Below are 25,624 nucleotides of genomic sequence, written 5' to 3' on the forward strand. Positions count from 1 at the left end.
TTCATGGAGGTGTAATAAATGTTATTTATATATCTGAAAAGACATAGTAGGTAAGATTTCAAATCAAATTCATAAAACTGTTTAGTTTCTTTTTTAGATTTATTTGTCTTATTTGTATAAGTATTTTACTTACAGGTATGGATGTCTCTGTACCATGTGTGTGCCTGATGCCCATAGAAGTCAGAAAGAAGAGAGTCATTAGATCTCTTGAAACTGGAGTTACAGGTGGTTGTGAGCCACCATGCTTGAAACTGACCCTAGGTATCTTGAAAGAACAGCCACTGCTCTTACGACTATGACATCTTCTAGCCCAATTTTAATTATTTTTAAATTTATAAGGAGTTAGAGAGAACAGAGCTCCCTTTTGCCGTTACAGCCCAAAATAAGAATTTTATTCTCCTGCATTCCCATCATGTTTGATGTTTTAAGCACCATGACCAAAAAAAAACTTGGAGAGGAGATGGCTTATTTCATCTTACAGGTTACAGTCCATCATTGATGGAAGTCAAAGCAGAAACATGGAGGCAGGAACTGAAGCAGAGACCATGGAAGAAGACTAATTTTTGCCTTGTTTCCACTGGCTTGCTAAGCTACTTTTCTTATACAACAACCCAGATCTGTCTGGCCAGGGATGGCACCATCCCTGGTGGACTGGGTGTTTCCATATTAATTAAAAATAAAGAAAAACAAAGACAAAGAAACTAAGGAAAAAAAAAACATAAAACCTTGCCCCACAGACTTTCCTACAAGCCAATTTGGGAGAGGCAATTTCTCACTTGAGGGCCCCTGTTCCTAAGTGTACTTATATCAAGTTGACAAAAATTAACGGTGAAAATCCTCTTCTTGTTTACCAATCCCACCCTAAAGCTAAGCTGAGACATAACAAGAAGCTACTGATTAAGCCTGAAAATAAATAAAGGAAAAGAGAAGAAAATGGACATTCTACCAACCCAACAGGCATGGGAAAGGACAACAGTAGGGTCATCACAATGCTACAGACAGGCAATAGTCCTCTCTGCCCTTATAGAGCATGCATATAGACTTCCATAAAGAACTCCAAACACATCGTTCTATTTTGACTCTGGGAACTCACAGATAATGAATGTTTCATTTTTGAAAGTTACCATTTATAAATGTATTTAATCCCACCTTGTTAACTCCCTGCCATATCAGCATCAACTCTATCAGTTCTTATGTTGCTCTATTTGTGTAGAAGAACATGTGGGAAATGGGAGCATTGTCTATACAAGAGCTAAAGAGAAGCAAGTACAAATTTGAATTATAAAAACATTGCCCAGATGGCTGGAAAGACAAATAAGTGGAAACTTATTGTACAAGTGTGAAGAGCAAAGTTTGGATCATCAGCATACACATATAAGCCAACCAGGCATATCAGCCTTCCTGAAATCCCAATGCTTGGGAGGGAGAAATGAACTCCCTGGGGCAAGCTGGCTAGCTAGATTCACCAAATCAGAAAACTGGCAAGCTCTGTATTTAAGAGAAGAACCTGGCTCAATAAAAAGGAGAACAGTAAGAAAAAGCACCTATGTCAGCCTCTGACCTCTAACTTCATGTGCAAACAGATGTATAGCCACATACCTATGCTCTTGCATGCACATGATCCCAGAAATGTACAAACATGCATATACACTTGTAAATATGGTCATGTCCCTTCACATAGTTCCATGTTTACTTACATAATTATGGGGAGCCAACAGAAGGCGGCCATCATCCTTGTAGCCATCTTGAGTCATATACCCTGACAAAAGACTTTTTTACAACAGCCTACAACAGCTGAGTACACTCTGATAACATCTTGTTTTAGATACTCAGGATCTTCCCTTGGGTGTGTGAGACTTAAAGGCGTAACTTAGAAGTGAGACATATAAAAGGTGAGAGGCAGACAAAAGAAAGTACTTGAGACTTGAGACTGGGAACTTGGAACTTGGAGGCACTAGGGACTAGGAACTAGGGAATAGAACTCGGAACTTGTAACTTGGAACTGGGAAAGAGACTAGCAACTTAGAACTAGGAACTAGGAACTAGGGACTAGGAACTTGGAACTGGGAACTAGGGACTTGGAGAGAAGAAGAGAGACAAAAGAATAAACGGGATTGAATCACACTCTGTCTGGTCTCCATTCTTTGCATCTGTCCTCACTCTCCCTCTTGCTGAACCCTGACCCACAAACTGGAGCAGCTTGGGGCAGTGCAGGTTCTAACAATTTAGCCTCCAAGGCTTTTGGCAGTGCAGGTTCCAACACTGATAGAGCGGTCCCAGACTTTTTGGCCCCCAAACGTGGGGTGGTTCGGTTCACAACACATAATGATCACAGCTCAAAGATTATAAATGTGAACCAAAAAGTATAAATTCTTCAGTACCCAACACATACTAGATACAAAAGGATCAAGGCACCTCGTATAGCATCATTATAACCAAGATACAGGATCTCTGTAGACAATTGTCCTAAGATTTTCAACCTGTCACTGCGACTTGCCTAATGACCCAGTAATTTTGAAAACAATTGGTTGACATTCAACTTTCAGGATACTCATTTTTAAAGTTTATTTATTGGACTAATATTATTTTGTCTGAGTCAATCACTTCCCATCTCAACTTAAATCATCTCTTCTTCTAAACACAATATGCAGCACTAGCAAAATGATTCCATTTTTATTGGAAAATGTTATTGTTCCACAGCTGCCACTAGATTCAAATATCAAAATCCATCTCTAAAGGGATATTTTCTTCTGATGCTGGTACCATGAAGCTTATTTACTTGCCAGTAAGCAATTTTTGCTGCCGGTAGTAGTGGCAGTGGGTTTTGGAGACAGGATTTTATCCATCACATGCTGGCGTTTAGTTGAAGATAACTTTGAAGTCCTGATTTTTTTTTTTTTTTTTTTTTTTTTTTTTTTGCCTTAACCTATGGAACACCGGTACTACAGGTATGCCATTATCACACCCAACAACAAATTTTAAGCATGCCAGTTTTGTCAATTTATAGAAATTTTATCTATTCTGGCTTTTTTAATTTTCCAGACTGTATGCCAAGAAGAAATGTTACACACATAAATTAATCATTTTCTATGAGCAGGACCTTCATTCATCCCTAGAGAAGTGGCACAAACATTTATTCTTTGCCAGCATCCAACTGACCCCAGAGAGAACCAGCCATCCCACAGGGGTTAGACTGACATTTGGTAGAAAGCTGTTGGACCTCATGAATACTGGGCCACTTAAGTACTTTCTTCAATAAGGCAGCAGAAAATATTTTAGTTCATTATGGGAGCTATAGAAATTCAGTGAATATGATTTGCAAATAAAGTCAATGTATTATCTCACAGTGCTGGAGGATGAGAACTTTAAGACCAAGGCATGAGCAACTACTCTGTCAGTTGAGAACCATCTTTTCTCCATGACATGCCTCGAGTGCTCTGTCTTCAGGCTGCAAGAGAGAGAAAGACAGAACACTCCATGAAGCTTGTTCTCTGGGACCTTAATACCATTTATGAGAACTTTGCCTTCCTGACTTAAACTCCTTCTAGCCTAGCTATCCCGTAATTCCACCACAATAAATTGATACAGCAATACATTTTTAGAGTAATTAAGTTTCAACATGTATATCCTTGGAAATATTCAGACATAACAAAGTATTTACTATTAGTGAAGTGAAGACCAACATGCAGCTTTGGCAATGAAATGAATGAATGTGCTAGTTACAAGCCAGGGGAGAGAAAATCCCAGCTGGGCTGCAGAAGGATTCTAAGTGAAATTTACTCTGGCTGCATCTTCCTACACACATTGGCTGGAATCGTCACTGCAATTATCTATGGCATTGCAAAAGCTTTCCTAAACAAGGCACAATTGGAAGCTTTTATCATCTAGGTTCCAGGTAGAGGTGTTACTCTTGCTAATTATCGCACATGGAAATGGAATCATGCATGAACCATCACATGGCAACCATCTAACAATAGCCAAGATGTAAACATGCTTAGTCATTGCCTGCCTACAAGAGTTTGAGTGGCAAGCCAGAACCTGTAAGTAAGAGATCCACTCAAAGACTACATTTGTGACGAGGATAACATCTTAAATAAAATCACTTAAGGCATTAGAGATGGATACAAGTAAGAAATGAGAGATATATGACCATTTTGTGTCTAATTTTCTAAGGAAAGGAGATCATTTCTAAACAGTTAACATTACCTGATCAAATGTCTCCCACCAGCTTGCAGTGTTACAGGTGAAAAGGTGGAAAATGGAATGTTAAGGTCTTAGAGCACCACGTGGAACAATTTAGTAAGAGGCCTTAAGATAAGCAGTTCATATATGCAAAGCTATAGCAGAGCAGAGGGAGGGAGGAGGGAGCATGGACCAGGGAAGAGAAGAAAGAAGTGAAAATTACAACACACACAGGGAAATGTAAGAGCATAACTTTGGGATTGGAGTTACATTACACTTCTGCTTGCATGAATGGCAGACATGCAAACATATAGTCAATGTCTTCTTCCTAGGCTATAAGTCTTGCATTGTTCCCATTCCACCTTTCTGTGTCCTTGTCCCTTCCTTTTGTAACAGGAATGTTCATGTTATCTCATCATGGTATATGATACTCTGTTTGTCACGGGATATTGTAAGAGTTGCCAAAAATTGAAGCTTGTGTTCACGGGAGACTTTGAACTTGAGATTTGAACAGTATCGGAACACTTAAAAAAAAAAAAGAGGTTCTTGTATATGGACTATTGAATCTTATCATATATAGGATATATATGATTAGGACACACACATATACATACATACATACACATGACATGAGTATTTGGGGTTCAGTGTCTAAGAGGGCTATCACATAACAAGGATGTACTCTTGATTATTAAGTTTAATTTTTACCTTGACTAGATTATAAAATGCCTGATAGATGGGTAAGGCACACATCTGGATATGCCTCTGATGGTGTTTCCAGAGACAGTTTGATTATAAAAGGCTCTAAGCTAAAGAATGTATTAATCCCTTGGTAGATTCATTATATAATGTCATTGTTCAGCTGTAGTAAAAGGTTTAATTGCACACCCAACAGACCAAATGATGAATCTGTAAGCATGATTCTCTTCAAAAATACATCAACATTATTATCCAGCATTAGACTATGGAGGAAATGAAATACAAAAAGTTAAAGTATGTTAAAATTTCTGCACTTTTCAAGGAAGCCACCATTCCAACGTACAGGTCTTTCTAACTATAAGAACTGTACACAAAACGTACAAATAAAATATCAGACTACACAGTGTAGTATTAATCAAGTCTAGCTCATAAGTCATTGATAAACTGGTGCTAGATTTAAGAAGCACAATACAAAGCATATATGTTACATCTGAAGCAAGTGAGAATTGGGAGGAAATGCTTGGGATTCTTATTTCTTCCATAAAAACTAAGAATGTGTTCATATATCATATGTAAAACTAACATGAAAAGCTCTAGGGAATGATAAGAGGATAAACAATAATCATGGGCAAATGATACAAGAAAATATTATAAGGTAGTAAAATGTGGGTGAAATAAACACAGAAAAATGACTTGCAATTTGAGATCTGGAGAGAACTCTACCAGTTGATACTTTCACATTGCTAGAAGGAATGCAAAATAGACTGATTAAAGAAAGGCTAACTTTGCAACTGAGAGCACATATATTTTGCCTCGCTTATTTGCAGTTTTGTTTCCCAGTTTTAGTTACCTATGGCCAACCATGATTAAAATATAATAAATGGAAAATTTGAACAATAGCTCTTAAGTGTTATTTATGGAACTTTCTGTACTCTCTTCCTAGCTACAAAGAACACAGACCATCAATCTGTTCAACATACATATAGACACTACATCACATTTCCACACAAGATCTATGATAAGAGCAAATTTTTCACTGGAATTGTGAAAACAAGTTAGTTTCCTTTGGCAATTCAAACTTCAGAAGTTATGGCCAGAACATGAAAATAAACACCTATTTAAAGTGCAAATGTATTATATTTGTGAAAGGAAAATATGAACAGAAAACAAGGTCTGATTTATTGTTGACTTCATAAAGCATTGGAGCATATGTTAGGACTTCAGCCAAAGATACCACAAAATTACTGACCCCAAGAAATTTGCCACAGGAAATAGTGTTTAAAAGAATGCAAAACCAACTTCAGGCTAAAAGGTACAAAATTCTGAAGTTGCTTCCTCTGTCAATAGAGAAACTGTTGCCATGTGTGTATTGTGTTCAAGAAACAATGTGATAATCAACTTATGCATTATAACCTCCTACATTTTAGGATAGTAATATTGTATATTAGTTCTGTTTTGTCATTAACACATACTATGACAGTTTTCCAAATAAATTTTTATCATAATTATGTTCTTACACAGAAAACACAGTGTAAAAGTTTTTCAGTACTTCTGGTGTGTTAGATGACCACTGGAGATCTTGGAATATATTACGCTCAGAGAGTGGAGAAAGACTACTGTTATCACTTAACACAATAATTGTACTGCTGGGTATTTGTTGAAACTGCATCCTTTGTTAAGGGACATAATAGTTATTCACTATAAAGGATGTTTATAATATCAGAAGCTTTCAGGTAAATATGCACCAATAGTCTGATTTTGTGACTCACAGGGCATTCTCCTATTTTTATATGAAGCAAGTAAACAATGGAATTTATCTTCTCACATAAAAATCTTGAAAATATTTTAAATGAGAAAGAGCATGTGCCAAATACTGTCTGTGGAATGTTTTTAGTTAGGATTACTATTGCTGTGATGAAACACCATGACCAAAACAGCTTGTGGAAGAAAGGGTTAATATTACTTGAACTTCCACTATTCATCATTAAAGGAAGTTAAGACAGGAACTCAAACAGCCAGGAACCTGGAAGCAGAAGCTGATGCAAAGGCCACGGAGGGGTGCTTCTTACTGGCTTGTACAACCTGATTTATTATAGCACCAAGGATCACCAACCCAGAGATGGCACCACCCACAATTGGTCTGGGCAACCCCCATAAATCACTAATTAAGAAAATGCCCTACAATCTTGCCTTTGACAGCCTGATCTTATGGTGGCAGCATTTTCTAAATTGGGCTTCCCATCTCTCAATTGATCCTAGCCTGTGTCAAGTTGGTGTAGGCCAGCATATGTATTTGATGTAACCAGCACAACTGAACTCTTGTCTAAGTAACACAGAAACATGACATTTTTTAATTAGAACCTTTCCTTACACATTTATATCAACACTGCATTATAAACATTTCAAATTCTACAAGTCCTAAAATATTTAAACATTCAAACAATTTGTGGGGAGCTGACAGAAGGCAGCTATCATTCTTACAGCCATCTCGAGCCATACACCCTGACAAGAGACTTGTTTACAATAGCCTACAACAGCTGAGCACACTCTGATAACATCTTGTTTTAGATACCCAGGATTTTCCCTTGGGTGTGTGACTTAAAGGGTGTGTGATTTAGAGGTGAGACTTAAAGGCATGACTTAAAGGCATGGCTTAGAAGTGAGACATATAAAAGGCAAGAGGCAGACAGAATAAATTAGTAGACACTTGAGATTGGAGACAGGCAACTAGGAATTAGACACTTGAACTTGGATGAGACTCAAGACTAGAACTTGGAACTGGAAACTTGAGAGTTGGAGGCACTAGGGACTAGGAAGTAGGGACTAGAAACTCAAGACTTGGAACTTGGACTAGGAAGAGAGACTGAAGAATAAACTGGATTGAATAACATTCTGTCTGGTCTCCATTCTTCACATCCATCCTCACTCTCTCTCTCTTGCTGAACCCTGACCCTCGGACCAGAGCAGCTTGGGGCAGTGCAGGCTCTAACAATTTAGCCCCCAAGGCTTTTGGAAGTGTGGGTTCCAACATTGATAGAGCGGTTCTCAACATTTTTGGCGCTCAACATGGGGCAGTGTGGTCCGCAACACAATTAATATTTAGTCTCCTTAATCTAACTAGTCTTGCTCAGAGCTTACCTAGTTTCCACAGCGTCATTCCCTCCCCTTGTCTCTATATCCCAACCCACAACTCTACCTGAAGCCATGCCAGTATAGAGAACCCAGAGATGCGATGCCAGCTCCCAGAACTCCGGAACCCCCAAAATCCCAAGAGGCAACACTGGCATCCAAAATCCCAAAGATCATGCAGGGTGTCAACCCCCTTGTGGAAACAACCTACAGGACCTGAGGACTTGGAAATTACAAGAACCACAGGCCACTCATCCCCAAAGGCCAGAAAAGAACCATAAATCAAGGAAGAAAATGTCCATCCAACAAAGCTCAGAAATCTGTTCTTTAAACTATAATTACCCTAGACCCAGATGCCTAAACTCCAGTGTGAGAACACAATCAATGGCCAGGGCAATATGGCCATAGAACCATCATAGCCATAGAGCCATTTTAGCCCAACCATCCTACTACAGCAACCCCTGGATATTCCAACACAGCTGAAGCACAAGAAAACAATCTTAAACCCAACGTTAATTTATAGTGATTTTTAAACAGGAAATGAATAACTCTCTTAAAGAAATCTAGGAAACAATAGAAACAACAGAAAGCCTACAAACTCATGGAAATTAAACAACTCCCTACTGATTGACTACTGGATCAAGGCAGACATAAAGAATTTGCAGACTCCCTAGAATTCAATGAAAATTAAGACACAACATACTCAAACTCATTGGATACAATGAAAGTGGTGCTAAGAAGAAAGTTCATAGCACTAAATGCCTTCATAAGGAAAATAGAGAAATTTCATACTAGCAACTTAACAGCACACCTGAGAGCTCTAGAACAAAGAGAAGCAGTCATACCAGACAAGAGTAGATGGCAGCAAATAATCAAACTGAGGGCTAAAATAAATAAAATAGAAATAAAGGACAATACAAAAAAAATCAATGAAACAAAAGAGTTAGTTTTTTTAATCTGAGAAAAATCAACAAAATAGCAAAACCCTTATCCAAATTAACTAAAAGGCAGAGAAAGCATCCAAATTAACAAAATGAGAAACAAAATGGGAGACACAACAGACAGTAAGGAAATTCAAAGAATAATTACATCATACTCCAAAAACTCATACTCCACAGTGTTGGAAAGTTTAAAAGAAATGTATAATTTTCCTATAGGTACTATTTTCCAAAGTTAATTCAAGATCGGATAAACAATTTAAGTAGATCTATAACCCCTAAGGAATTAGAAGTAGTAATCGAAAATCTCTTAACCAATCAAAGCCCAGAGCCAGATGGTTTTAATGCAAAATTCTACCAGACTTTCAAAGAAGAGCTAATACCAATATTCCTTTGTAATGGGTTGGTCTAATGCTTCTTATATCCTAATGCTAATTTAGGCACCCCACAACTGCACCAAAGACAAGAGAGTCTGTATATAAGATACTAAGGGACACTTTCCCCCAGTTAATTCTGATTGGTAAATAAAGATGCCCACAGTCAATAGCTGAGGAGAATAGAAATAGTTGGGGTTGAGTTTTGGTGAGCTTAGAGAAAAGAACAGAGGGGAAGAACAGGGAAGGACTGCCATGGAAGAGGAAGAACAGGCTGGAGGGAGAAGGAGAGCCACAATGGGATAGACAACTGAGACATAAAAACTCCGCCATGTAGGCTGGTCAGTTCGAGTTAAGAGGAGCCCAGACAGAATAAAGAAGTTAGTAAATAGTAACTTGGAGTTGTCAATAGGAAAGTAAATTCTAACAATATGGTAGGGTAGGCAGTTGCCCAGCTACTGCGCTGCCTAAAGCATATTAAAATATAAAGTCTGTATGTTTCTTTCATCCAGGATCATAAATGGTCAAAGGCAGGAAGAAACTCCATGCTGGGATTTTTAAAATATTTATACTACACTCCTCATATTATTTCACAAAATACAAACAGAAGGAACATTGCTAAATTCATTTTATGAGCGCCACAGTCACCCTGATACCCAAACCACATAAAGACTCAACAAAAAGATAATTGTGGACCAATTTCCCTCATGAACATCAATGTAAAAATAACAAAATATTTGCAAATGTGACCCAAGAACACATCAAAGATATCATCCATCATGATCAAATGGATTTCATAACAGAGATGCAGGAATAGTTTAACATATAAAAATTTGTTTTTGTAGTCCTCCATATAAACAAATTGAAAGAAAAAACATATGATTATCTCATTAGATTGTTGAACAAAATCCAACACCCTTTCATGATAAAGGAAAGATCAGGGATACAATGGACATTTATAAACATAATAAAGGTAATATAGAGGAATGCCTACAGCCAAAATCAATTTAATGGAAAGAAACACAATTCCACTAAAATTAGGGATAAGAAAAGGCTTTTACTTCTCTCCATATTTATTTAATATTCTACCTGAAGTCCTAGCTAGAGCAAAAAGGCAACAAAAAAGATAAAGGGGATACAAACTGGAAAGGAAGTAATTGAAGTATTTATATTTGCAGATGATATGATAGTATACATAAGCAATCCCAAAAATTCTACAGAGAAACTATTACAGCTAATAATCACCTTCATCAAAGTGGCTGGATATAATATTAACTCAAAAAATTCAGTAGTCCTCCTATACACAAAATATAAATGGGCTGAGAAAGAAATCAGGAAAACATCACCCTTCACAATGGCCACAGATAATATAAAATATCTTGAGGTAACTCTAAGCAAGTCATGAAAGACCTGTACGACAAGAAAAAAAATTTAGAAGATATCAGAAGACAGAAAGATCTCCCATGGTCATGGTAGAAATAACATAGTTTTTTAAAATGGCGATTTTACCAAAAGTTATCTACAGATTCAATGCAATCCTCATCAAAATTGCAACACAATTCTTTAAAGACCTTGAAAGGACAATACTCAATTTCACGTGGAAAAACAAAACACCCAGGATAGCTAAAACAATCCTATTCAACAACAACAACAACAAAAATTCCAGAGGTATCACTATCCATCATTTCAAACTCTTATAGAGCTATCAAAATAAAATTCATATGATATTGGCATAAAAAGACAGGATAATCAATGTAATAGAATTAAAGATCCAGATGTAAACACACACACACACACACAGACACATCTCTAGACACCTGATATTTAATAAAGTAGCCAGGATTATACACAGAAATAAAAAAAAAATCATCTTCAACAAATGGCGCTGGATTAACCAGATGTTAGCATATAGAAGAATGCAAATACATCCATATCTATCACCCTGCATAAAACTCAAATCCAAGTGAATTAAAGACCTGAACATAAAATCAGATACACTAAACCTAGTAGACAAAAAAGTGAAGAATAGTCTTGAACATATAAGTACAGGAGACAACTTCCTGACAGAATGCCAATAGTGTAGGCACTAAGATAAACAATTAATAAATGGGACCTCATGGTACTGAAAACTTCTATAAGGCAAAAGATACTGTTAATAAGACAAAACTGCAGTCTACAGAATGGGAAAACATAATTTCTAAAATAAATAAAAACTATAGAAACTAGACTTCAACCAACTAAATAATATAATTAAAAAATAGGGTATGCATCTAAATAAAGATTTCTCAACAGAGGAATTTCAAATGGCCAGGTGTAGGAGGAGCTAAGGTGGGGGGAGTAAAGAGAAGAAGAGGAGAAGGAAGAGGAGGAGCTAGGAAAGAGACAAGCTGAGAAAGAGGAGGGACAAGGAGGCTGATGTTCGCTGGTCTGTAACAGTCAAAGGTAGTTGGTATATCTAGGTTGGGTATTAGATTACACCTCTGATTGTAAGGACATCTTGTTATTGATCATTACTAAATATATAAGCCTTTGGATAATTTAAACATTAGAGTCTCATTTTGTTACTGGTCCCACATGGTTGGCGGAATGGTCTGGGCAATGCCAAGCCTTGCGGAGACAGCATGGAAGATTGGCAGAGCCATCTCCCACGCTGGTGTCTTGTGGGTGGCAAGGCTGGTGTTTCTGGGTGGCCATTTCTAGCTGTGGTGCACAAGTGGCCTCTGGCCATGCAACATGGCGACTGAGCTAAGCAAAGACACCAAATGCAGCTTAGATAGTCAGATTGACCGGCGGCAGTTTTTTAAATAATTATTACTACAGCCAAGAAGCACTTTAAGAGAAGTTCAACATTCTTAATCATCAGGAAAATTCAAATCAAAATGCAGATTAGAATGGCTAAAATTAAAAACACAAATGAAGCTCATCCTACTGAAGATAAGGTCTAAGGACTCCTTCATTACTAGAGTGTTCAAACTTGTATAGCCATTTTGGAAATCAATATGATGGGTTCTCAGAAAATTGAGTGGAATCAATCTAACTCAAGACCCAGGTATGCCACTACTAGATATATACCCAAAAAATACTCAACTATGTTCATGTGCTCAACTATGTTCATAGCAGCTTTATTCATAATAGTCAGAGACTAGAAACAACTGATATGTCCCTCAACCAAAGAACAATTACAGAAAATATAATATATTTACACAATGAATTAGTATTCACAAAACATCATGAAATTTACATGTTAATGGATGGGACTAGAAAAACAAACTGAGTGAAATAACCCAGCCCCAGAAAGATGAAAATGGTATGTATTCAGTTATAAGTGGATATTAGCTGTAAAGTAAATAATAATCATACTATAATCCACAGAGTGGAGGATGCTAAGTAACAAGGGGAAATAGAATAGATACCACAGGGTAGACTGGGGCAGGATGTCAAAGATAGCGGGAATGAGTACCTGGAGAGACAACTGGAATTTGGGGGACATTTTAGAGGCAAGGTAGAAAAATAGTGCAATGAAAACTCCCAGCAATCTATAAGGGTGACTCTAGCTAAGTCTCCTCATAATGAGGGATATGAAGCCTGAACAGACCATCAACTGTAAATGAACAAGACTTCCAGTGGAGGGATTAGGACACCAACCCAGCCACAAAACTTTTAACCTACAATTTTTACTGTTTATAAGATATCCTGAGGTAAAGGTGGTACAGAAATTATGAGAGTTACCAGCCAATGACTAGACCATCTTGAAACCCATGCCATGAGAGGAAACCTACCACTGACACTATCTATGGGGCCAGAAACCAAGCTGGATATCCCAGAGACCAAGGGTAGAACAAAACAGGACCAGTAATTAAAGAACATATGGGAGATAGATAGATAGATAGATAGATAGATAGATAGATAGACAGACACATAGATACATAGATAGATACATAGATAGATAGATAACAGACATGCAGACAGACAGACAGACAATGAAATGATCCCTAATAATAACATGCTACACTTGTAGACAGAAGCCCAGCATAATCATCATCAGAGAGACTTCAACCAGACACTGATGAAAACAGATGCAGAGAATCACACCAAACATTAGGCTGAGCTCAGGGAATCCTGCAGAAAGCAGGAAGAAGGGATTTTAGGACACACACACACACATGCGTGCACACACACAAAACTTCTACAACCAATAGTATAGATTCATAGGAGCTCAGAGACTGAACCAACAACCAAAGAGCCTGCATGGGTCCTACCTAAGACATCTGTGTATGTGTTATGGTTGTGTAGTATAGTCTTCTTTTGGGACTCCTGAGAGTGAGAACTAGGACTGACTCTGATACTTCTGCATGCTTTTGAGACCCTTTTCCTCCTACTGAGTTGCTTCAGCCAGCAATATAAGGGGGGGTGCCTAGTCTTATTGTAACTTGATATGCCATGTTTGGTTGATATCCATGGGAAACCTGCCCTTTTCTGAAGAGAAATGAAGAAAGGGGTACTATCGGGACGGGCAGAAAATGGGGGTAGGGAATCTGCTTTGCAGATGTAATACATGAGGAAAGTATAAATAAAATCCTAATAGTCTTTTTTAAAACCTAAAGTCTTTTACTATCCAATGTCTCTCAACCATGGGCTCCTGTAAAATCAAAAATAAGTTAAATATTTTCTTTTATCAAGAAGGAGAACCAGGGCACAGTTATCAACTGAACAAGATAAAACCAAATTTCTACTATCCAAATAACTCAATGTTTGATGCCTGGGATCCACTTACCATCTCTGGGCTCCTTCAAAGGGTTTGGATGACTTCTCTGGCTCCACCAACTGCAGGACACAAACCTTGTCTTCTAGGCTCCAGTTGGCTCCATTGGATAGCTGCTGCTGTTCTTGGTGTTCATCCCACCATCTCTAAAATGCTGTGGTCTCTTGAAGCAACTGGCCTGTACCTTCACTAGTAACCTTTCCTGGACTTTCTTCATGTTGCCAATCCTCAAATTCTCTGCACAGCCTCTTCAGTCTTGGGCTTTCAACAGCTACTGCGGCAGCACCTTCATCAATTACTTTCCCTAGCTTCTCACAGTGCCAAACCTCAGCTGCTCTTCATGACCCTTTCATGCTTTCAAAACAGTACCACCCAGATGAAAACCCTTATACTACTCAAGTTCAGCTGCCAGCACAGGGTTTAACATTGGCTGTCTCTGGAACAAAGATTCTGTATATTAACTCTCAGGAAACACTTTCCAAAAGATTTCACCTCAAGGATGCTGGTCTCTTCTTAATCACTGCTAATTTCTTAGCTCTCGAAAGCCAGCATCAATTGTCTCGGTTTTAAGTTACTTCGTTTTTGTTGTTGTTGTTGTTGTTTGTTTTTTGTTTTGTTTTGTTTTGTCTTTTTGTTATTTTGTCTTTTTTATTTTTATTTTTTCCAGAGCTGAGGCCCAAACCCAGGGCCTTCCACTTGCTAGGCAAGTGCTCTACTGCTGAGCTAAATCCACATCCCTGTCCCAGTTTTTTTTTTTTTTTTTTTTTTTTTTTTTTTTTTTTTTTTTTTGGATATTTTATATACATTTCCGATTTCATCCCCTTATTCCATTCCCCCCACCACCCAGGAACCTTCAATCCCATCCCCTCTCCTCATGCTTCTATGAGGATGTGCCCCCACTTACCCCCCTACTCCCTCCTCCCCACCCTCGAATTCCCCCACACTCGGTGTTCAGCCTTCATGGGACCAAGGATCTCCTCTCCCACCTATGCCCTACTAGGCCATCCTCCCCTACATGTACAGATGGAGTCATGGGTCCCTCCCTATGTGCTCCCAGGCTGGTGGTTTAGACCCTGGGGAGCTCTGGTTGGTTGGTACTGTTGCTCTCCTCATGGGGCCACAAACCCTTTCTGCTCCTTCAGTCTTCTCTCTAACTTCTCCATTGGGAAACCCTTGATCAGATCAGTGGTTACCTGTGAGCATCTGCCTCTGAATGTGTCAGACTCTGGCAGCCCTCTAAGGAGACAGCTATATCAGGCTCTTGTCAGCATGCACTTCCTGCCATCCATATCAGTGTCTACCTTTGGTGACTGCACATGGGATGGATACCCAGGTGGAATGGTATCGAGACAGCCCCTCCTTCAGTTTCTGTCCCACACTTTGTCTCCATATTTGCTCCCATGTGTGTTCTTTTGTGATTGGGTTAACTCACTCAGGATGATATTTTCTAGTTCCATCTATTTACCTAAGAATTTCTCGAATTCATTATTTTTAATAGCTGAGTAATACTCCATTGTGTAAATGTACCACATTTTTTGTGTCCATTTCTCTGTTGAAGGACATGTGGGTTCTTTCCAGCTTCTGGCTATTATAAATAAGGCTGCTATGAACATAGTGGAGCATATGTCCTTGTTATGTGTTGGAGCATCTTCTGGGTATGTCCCAATTTTAAAATAAAATGTTTTGCTTCAGTGTTTCTGGCCTCCTAACCACAGCTGTCTGTTCAGTCAAACAATTGAACAATCTTCATCCTCACTGACCAGAACAAGAGTGCAAGAGTCTGATTTTGCAGTTCAAAGATGCAGAGTTCATTCATAAGTTAGTAGCATTGATACAGCTCAGAGAGGGTAGACAGGGGTGTCTATTCTTTCATTTTGTCTCAGTGATAAGGTCATGGCTGCAGTTAAGGGACAACCAAAATCTCATCAAACACCATATTATCAAAGACAGTCTTGTCATACCCTGACCTAACAAATGGTTGGCTTTCCCAGGTGTTCTTAATATAAAATGAAGAAAACAAGGGAATAAAAACATATGTAAGTGAGAGGAGGCTGGACTCCCAGGAGTTCCAACACACCCAGGAGTGTAGAAAAACAAACAAACAAAAACCAAACAGATAATGGAACTGGCTATCAAAGTAGAGCGTTTGAGATTTTTAGCAGCAATTTATCATTACTCATATTACAAGGATTCCTTATACTTGTCAAGGACAAGAGATGGTGAAAAAGGCCTATGGAATTTTAAAACAATATCTTCATAAAATTTAAAAAGGAGAAATATATCCCTGTATACCACAAATTTATTTAAGTCATGTTCTTTTTATCTTTTATTTTAAATATTTTCTTTTTTAAAAAATTGGATGCCAAGGAACTTTTTGCTGAGTCTCTGTGGCACTCTACAACTAGGCATACTTATACATAGATGAAAGGGAAAGATCCACTTACTGGCATAAAGATCACAATCAGGTATTAAATATGGGGAAGAGAGCATATTTGTGTTTTTCTCTGCAGAGTGCTGAAGGAGCATGGTGGCCACCAGAGCAACGTGTGAGACATGCTGATGCCAGGACAAAGAATGATGCTGACCTGTGAGCTTGCTGAGTGCCCTGACAATGGTGACTGGGAAGCTGTATTGAACATATGTTCCTGACCCACCACTGCTTACCTATACCCCTGATGGGACAAGCTGCCTTGCCTCAAGTTTTTAGACCCTGTGGAACAGAGAATCAAAAAGAAAAGTTATAACAACTCTTGTATTGTTCTTTAATATGACCAGTTATTCAGACTGGTCTAGAAATCAATCCAATATTGGAAATAACTGTCTTGATGGAAGTCTGGTTCTGGACATTTTCAGAGACATATATGGAAATTACCTGCAGTTCTCTATGATGATACGTTAGCAAGAGATAAAGTTGGGGCAGGATCTGGATTTCAAACAGGTGTTAGCACATGTAGGCTCTTTTAATTGTCAAGTTAAAAATACTTTTGTTTCTTCTACAGTATTTGATGTAAGTTTCATTGATTGTACACCTTCTAATTGTGTTTGTGTTTTGAAATCTGGCATGTCAGTTATGGATGTCTATCAACCAGCTTTTGTTTTAGTGCCCTGGGTATCACAGAACCTAGGTATTCTAAAAATAGCTTGCAAGTACTGGAAGAAATGAGACAGGCTTTAAGCAGAAGCAAGAGGGGAGTGGGCTTGATTATTGGTGGTATAACACCTTTAATTAAATTAATTGCTAGCATCACTCCTTCTGAAATTGCTGTGACACAAGAAGTTAAGACAATTACTTTTGTTAATCATTTAGCAAAAAAAAATGTTACTTATGTGTTGAATATACAAGAGGATTTAGATAGGCATTTGGAAGAACAGATTGATGCTCTTTATCCTATTCAAATTATTGGAAGGAGGTTCAGAATTTAAGGGTAAGGAGCCATGCCAAATACCATTCGAGTGTTGTGCCAAATACCATTGGATTCATGTTAGTTCTAAAATTTACAGTGGTAGTCAATATAATTAGGACAAAGATTAAAGACACTTACAGTGTATTTGGCATAATCCTAACGCCTCTCTGGATGTTTTAACATTACATAGTAAGCTTATAAAATTCAAGAATGCTGCTCTGCTGAGAATTGATGCAGCAGATACTGTAGATAAAATTACCCATGGCCTGAGGTCAGTATTTCTATTTGGGTCAAGCTTCAAGAATGGCATATACAGCTTGATCATGCTAGCCCTTTTTGTCCTGAGAATATTTTTATTCCTGCCCATCATGTTCAAGCTTGTCTTTAACAACATCAACATGTTGGCAGCCAGAGTACATGGCTTGAACCTGAAAATGGACCCTCAGACAGAGTTATTAAATTAACAAGCTGGCAATCTTAATGGGTAAGATTCTGCACAGAGCCTCACCAACCTAAGACAGAAGTGCATTGCTTTAGGTAATGCATATTCCATGAGGGGTAAGGAAGGCATTCTTGTCAAGCCTAAGACAGGCTCAGTTTTGTTAATGAAATAAAAAAAGAAGAGATGTAGAAAGCCTTTGGGGCTGCTTGGCAAGAATCTGATATGGGCCAAGGACAAGGAAGTAGTCTTCAGGCAGAAATCTGACATTAGGCTAGAACAAAGAAGTAATTTCAGGCAGAAATCTAAATATTAGGCTAGAACAAAGAAATAATTTCAGACAAGAATCCTAATTTTAGGTTCAAACAAGGAATGCTGGGCGGTGGTGGCATACACCTTTAATCCCAGCACTTGGGAGGCAGAGGCAGGCGGATTTCTGAGTTCGAGGCCAGCCTGGTCTACAGAGTGAGTTCCAGGACAGCCAGGACTACACAGAGAAACCCTGTCTCGAAAAAAAACAAAAACAAAAACAAAACAAACAAAAACAAACAAACAAACAAACAAAAAAAAAAACAAGGAAGTAGGCTTCAGACATGAAAATGACCTTGGGCTAGGATAGGGAGGTAGGCTCAGATATTTTGGTCATCCTTATAAGCTCTTAGAAACAGTGATCACAAGCGTGTTCATGTAATTGGGTTTAATGCCTTGCTTTTTCTTTGACTATTTGTGTTTATTGTCTTGCTTTTTCCTTAACTATTTGCATCTATTGTACTGCTAGACTCTCAACTTAGAACTGACCTTAATAAATGCATGTAATTAAAATGGTATAAAAGCAAAAAGAGGAGGGAGATTGGATAGGGGGTTTTAGGGAGGGGAAATGGGGAAAGGGGATGACATCTGAAATGTAAATAAATAAAATATTCAATAAGAAAACATGTAAGTAACACAAATGTCTTCCATCTCAACAATCATGTTATTGACATTATACCTCCATCATTCTACCTATTTCCATGAATAATGTATGATGTGAAGTATTTGTTAATTGTAGAATCTAGCCTTGTGTTTTTGGTGGTGAGGTGGAGGTGTTTGTTGACTTGGACTACAAAGAAAGGTAGTAAGGTACCCAGAGATGCCTCTTTCCAGATATAGGCTTTCCTATAGTTGCACTCACTTCTCAACCCCTCCCAATAGCTAGGATCAATTTCTTGCATAACCAGATCTGTCTGACTATTACCACAGTAGGATAGGAAGTTCAAAATATCTAGAATCTTCTGGCTCTTCAAAATCATTATTTCCTTAAGTACATGTTACATCAGAGGCATCATGCTTAAGGTTATGGCAAGAAGGAACAGGCTTTAAAAGTAGTTCATAGATGTCATCCCAGGGGCAGAGCCTTAATGTCAAAACCTAACTTCTTATGCAACTTTCTGGATTCAGACCTGCAACATAAATTGGCAATTATTTAATCAGGAGCCAAAAACCATCCCCAGATAGCCTTCCCAATCTTTCTGTTAGGCCAATTGTTTTTTGACGATGTGGTAACATCACTGAGTGTCCTAGACATAAGCCCATTGTTGCAAGATGTGATTCATAATCTGTGTGCCCTATTCAATGGAATGTTTGTACAGGACACAATGGCATTTTGCCATTCCACAAATTGAGGTGCTGAAAGAAGATTGAAATCAGGGAAGGCCAATGTAAACCTCAAGAAAAAATAGCAATTTCTCTGAATAAACATGCTTCTCTCATTAATGAGCAGAGACTAGTAGTATAATGATGTCTATCCAATTGTCACACCTTGGAACTGGTAATTTATTGGGAATGCAACATTTGTTTCTTTGCTGTCCATTTGAGTTCTCCACAAGATAACAAGATCGTACTTGGTAAGAAGCTCACAGGGTTGAAACCATATGTACCCTCCATGTTTACTATCACAGCTGTTTTGCCCATGAATCATTGTACAATATTGGGTTCTTGAGAGGAAAAGTAACCAATAACAAGTAGTAAAATGGTTTTGTGCTCTTAATTATTAAATAACCTTATTGATCATAAACAGAAGGTTCATGGATGCATATGATTCCATTATCATAGGTTTGAATGGATATTTCCCACACAAGTTTTGGACATCCATTTTACAATTTTCTTTATTGTATGTCACTAACCACTTAAGCAAAGAATAGCTATTGTTCATAGACAGTGTAAACGTGTGCTTCAAATCCCCTTTTGTTCTTTAGAAGGGAAGCAAACAGATAGCTATTCTAGTTCTGTTTATTCAAAGGGTTTCACTTCATTCCACTCTTTCTGAACCAACCTAAATGAGGAAGCTACCCTATTCCATTTCATAAAGGCATGCTATGCAGATGCATTCATAATAATTTCCATTCCTTTCTTTTTTCATATTAATTAGGAACAGAAAAATCTTTATAACACTGGAGATGTAGGTGAAAGAGACAGGGATAAATGGACCTCCTGTTTGTGCAGTATACTGTAACAGGCTATACCTGTGCAAACCAAAGAATACAAATTATTTCCATTTTGTAGCAGAATGCTGCCACAAATGCAGTTTTGTGTTTTAATGGGTCAGAATTCTAGTTCCTAAGGCACGTGGTCAGAAAAGGATAGTACATTATGACTATATTGCCTGTATCCTAAGAATCGGGGGTAATATTTGAAAAGTTGAAATTTATCACATTAATGAAGACACAAAGGACACAAAGTAATATTACTATTAGATGACTAAAAACATAAAAATTAATCTTTTCATGATATATGAATAAACTACAAATAGAAGATAAAAGGTGCTTATAAAAATTTTTAGGAATCATCACAGTTAAATGTGCAACCTCAGGAGGTTTCCTTTGAAATCACAAGCAAGATGGTGAGTATGTCTACAAAGACTATTTTTATATAATATACAAAAACTCAGTTACACCAATAAATACAGCATTCCTTCAAATAAATTAAATTCACAGCCAGGGATGATGGTATACTGCTATAATCCCAACTACTCAAGAACCTGGGACAGAAGAATTTAAATTTGAAAGACAGCTTCAGATGCACAGTGATTGTGAGGGCAACCACAACAACCTCAGAAGACCTTGACACAAATCTAAATTATTTAAACGTTAGGGGTGTGGCTCCATGTCGGAGTTTTAAAAGGGCAAACATAACCTTTCATTATTTGTAGATAATAAATTGTTTTTTACAAGTCCTTGTTTTTAACATGCCACAAAAGCAATATCCACCCATACAAAGTGCACTTCAAATTTTAAATTTCTAGCTTTTCCTGGGTTGCAATAAACTATGGGATAGTCTTATGATGCTGGAGGTCATCAGAAATAATCCCCAGCTCTCCTTCAGTTCCTGGTTACCAGGAGCTGCAGCTGTGCCATGATGCAACACATTGTGCATTTTGACATTGACCAGCTAGGTGCACTAAATGTGTTTTGACTTAGAATATTTGCAAGTTACACTGGTTTTATTAGAACTCAACCTCATTTTAAGCAAAGAAAAATCTGTAAATACACATTTAAGCCCTCACAATAATTAGCAGATAAATTTTATATTGCCAATATTTTTTCAGCTTTGTAAAAAAAAAAACATAAATCACAGCTAAAACTACATTATTATATCAGCCATCAGTAATTAAAAAATAGAAGTTCAAGAATAGTATTTACTGTTCTAAAAAGAAATGCAATGTTAATTTTGCCTTGTAATTTTGGCTTTAACATTCTTCAAAAGCATGCTAAGGTCATGAGTAGCCCTGGGCTGTGCCTCTTAGGAGCAAGGTACTCTCAAGGCAATCAGGAACTCAGGCAATGTCTGGTCTGACCCCATCCAGGCTAAGCCTCACCTTCCTCTTGCTCTGCTCTAGAATGGTATGAAACAGAGAACACTGAGACCAGTTGCCTTCACTCTGTTTTCTAGGATGGAAAAAAAAACAAAAAACAAAAAAACTGTAACAGACCCATTGATCCTAATATTTTTAATGTTGAAATCTCCTGGCTTCTCTGAATAATTTCTATTTTATTGTACTGTGTAGCATTAATATCCACTAGGGAAATGTTAATAAGGCTAAAGTGCATACTATAATATACAAAACAATACAGAATATGTAGTAAGGAGTGAACACAGGTTGCCACTGATGGAAACAGTGGTAGAGACCATAGTCAAACATTAAGAGGAGCTCTGGGAACCTTGCAGAGGAGAGGAGGAAGGATGGTAGGAGCCAGAAAGGTTGAGGACACCACAAGAACACAGCTCACAGAATCAACTAAGTAGGACTCAGCTCAGAGACTGAAGGGACAAACACGGACCCTGAGTAGGTCTGAGCTAGGTCCTTTGCATATACATTTATGATTGTGTAGCTTGGAATTCCTAACAGTGAGAGCAGGGTATGTTCCTGATTCTTGCCTGTTCTTCATACCCATTTCTTTTTAATGGCTTGCCTTGTCTAGCCTTGATAGGAGGGGAGATACCTAGTCTATATGTTATACTATGTTCAGTTGAAATCCTGGGATCCTTGATCTTTTCTGAAAAGAAACCGAGGAAGAGTGGATCTGGGGAAGAGAGGAGGTAGGTTGAAGGACTGAGAGGAGTGGAGGGAAGGAAAACTGTGGTCAGGATGTTATGTATGAGAGAAGAATCAAACAAACAAATAAACACATACTGCTCTAGCAGAGGACCTGTGCTCAGTTCCTAGCAAACAAGGTAGCTAACAACCATCTGTAATTCCAGATCCTGGGAATTCTATATGCTCTTCTGGCCTCAACAGGCACCTGAACTTATGCGCGCGCGCACACACACACACACACACACACACACGTACACACATGAAGTATATTTTTTAAACATACAAATAAATCTAAAACAAAAGCACAAAGATTGTAAGAGCAAGGGGTTGAGGAGGGTGGGAAAAACCATTGTCTCTGGCCATGAGAGAACAGCTGCACTCCTGAACTCACTGCAGCTATGGTCTCCTGTACAAGACCTGCACAAGATCAAGCCAGTCAATATTCTAGCATAAAGTGCTACTGAAAATTTATAGATTCTGGAAAAGGACCAAGAAAGAATTTGTCATAAGGGTGAATCAAGCACAGTAAATTGCCTGATGCCTAGGAATGTGGTCAGCACAAATTGAATTTGGTAGGAAGAAGAAGAAGGAGAAGAAGAAGAAGGAGAAGGAGGGGGAGGGGGAGGGGGAGGGGGAGGGGAGGGGGAGGGGGAGGGGGAGGGGACGGAGGGGAAGCATTGTAGCTAGCAAGCATTCAGGCAAGAATGGTGCTGGAGCTGCTGAGAATTCTACATCTTTATCCAAAGGAAGCTAGGAGCAGACTGGCTTCCAGGCAGCTAGGCTGAGGGTCTTAAAGCCCACACACACTGTGACACACTTCCTCTTACCCTAACAAGGCCACACCTCCAAATAGTGCAACTTTCTGGGCCAAGCACAATCAAACCACCACAACTACCAAGCACAATTGGGTTTAAAAGCAACACGTGACTTCAATGAGTTTTTTGGAAAAATGTTATTGGCTTTAGAGGTTCATAGAGCAGACAGCATTCCTTCTAAAATCAGGAAGTCCACTGCGCACAGCAAGACAACTGTTTTTTTAGGTGGCTTGAGCAGAAACAGAATGACAAAATAGCATGAAAAAATACTTTCATTTCATTTTATTTTATATCATGCTATTTTGTTTTGTTTGAAAGAGAGCAAAAGTATGAAGTTCGGTGGGTAGGCAGGTAAGAGAATCTGGAAGGAGTTGGGGATGGAAAAATATGATCATAATATATTATAAAACTGTTTCTAATAAATGAAAATTAAGACATGATGATGATGTCTCAGTTGGTAAAGTGCATGCCTTCCACATACGAGGACCTGAGTTGGATTGCCAGATACCATGTTTAAGAAAAGTTAACATGTGGGATTTGCCTGTAGGTAATCCCAGAACTGGATCCCTGGGCTCACTGCCTCACCTAGTTGGCAAATTCCAAAACCCTGATAGACCCTAACTCAAAAAAACAAGATAAACTGCCATTAAGGAAGCTATCTGGTTTCTGAATGCATGCACACACAAATAGGCTCACATTTAAAGAAAAAGAAAGAAAGAAAGAAAGAAAGAAAGAAAGAAAGAAAGAAAGAGAAAAAGTAATTAAAGAATGTAAATTATTTCCATTGCCTGTCCAAGATGGTAAGACCCTTTCCTACTGTCTGCTTCAAATCTCTTGTTTTGTGAGAAAACTTCTTAGTTTGGGCATTTACCAACTTCCTTGAAGCTTCAGTTTGACAGCACTAAGCTTGAGTGACTATATTTTTGTTTGGCCTCTGGGGCTTTGCACAAAACTCAGTTCAAAACAATGCCTCCAATCATTTATTTACCTTCCCATATACAAGTGTCAATTCCAGGGGCATGAAATATTTAGGCATGAGGCACATAAATAAGTAAACGAATAAAATATTAATATGGGATATAGCTTCATGACTCCAGCACAGGGAGGAATTTTATGTACACAGAACAAGAAACAGTGCAGACTAAATTAAAATGAAGAACATTTCCCAAAAGGCACCAAATATACAGAGACAAAGAAAGTGTGAAAACATATAGACAATAACAATCATCTGGTTAGTTGTATCCAAAATGGGTTTTTAAAAAATGTCAGAGACTTAAAGGGCAAATGCAGAAAGTCAAAAAAGGGAAAAATCTAAGTTGTGAGAAATATAGAAATAAAGTTATTTTTCGTTGATAATGGAAAATTTTAGATTAAAATACTATGATGACATTTCAAAAAGCAAGCTAACAAACATAATACCACAATATTTCCGTATTTTGGGAACGTGTGTATATCAAACTTAAGCTTAAAGTGTTCAGGATTTCATTCAGTCTTTGAACACCTTAGGACTGGAAAGCTGCTACTTCTATGTTGTTTTGTTGTTAGTATTGGTTTTTGTTTTGATTTTATTTTAAATTGGTCTGTTTCATTTATTATTAAGATTTGGTTTCCTACTTGAATTTTGTTGTTATTTTCTTTGTTGAGAAACCTTGTTCTTCCTGACTCAAAAGACCATAAACCAGAATTATGCAGAAATACAAAAGTTAATCTATGAAGTTATAGGTCCCTCCTGTTAGCATATATAGGGAGATATTGTCATTTCCCATGATGTTATGCAAGACCCAAGACTGTGCTTCATCAAACTCAAGGAACATTCCTAATCCTTGTATTACTTCCTAGGGAAAACACACACACCAATGAACAGAGAGGCCCTTCTGCCTGCCTTTTGCCTATGTCTTGGCAGCTGCAACTATATGTTGCCAAAATAGCAACAGATTTTAAGATAAGAAGAGAGAATAGATCTAGTTCCCAATAATGAAGATACCCACCAGACTACAAAGTGATGATAGCTCATGTATGCACTGGAGCAGGTAAAGAACTGAGTTGTCCTTGGGAGGACCAAGATTAGATAGATAGATAGATAGATAGATAGATAGATAGATAGATAGATAGATAGATGGATGGATGGATGGATGGATGGATGGATGGGTGGATGGATGGGTGGATAGATAGATAGATAGATAGATAGATAGATAGATAGATAGATAGATAGATAGACAGACAGACAGACAGACCTATTGGCCTGCTGGATTATTGTGTCTAATACAAGCTGGAATGTATTGTATACTTTCACATACATGCTACATTTC

Source organism: Arvicanthis niloticus, chromosome 4 (genome assembly GCF_011762505.2).
Source record: "Arvicanthis niloticus isolate mArvNil1 chromosome 4, mArvNil1.pat.X, whole genome shotgun sequence".
In the NCBI taxonomy this organism is placed as follows: Eukaryota; Metazoa; Chordata; class Mammalia; order Rodentia; family Muridae; genus Arvicanthis; species Arvicanthis niloticus.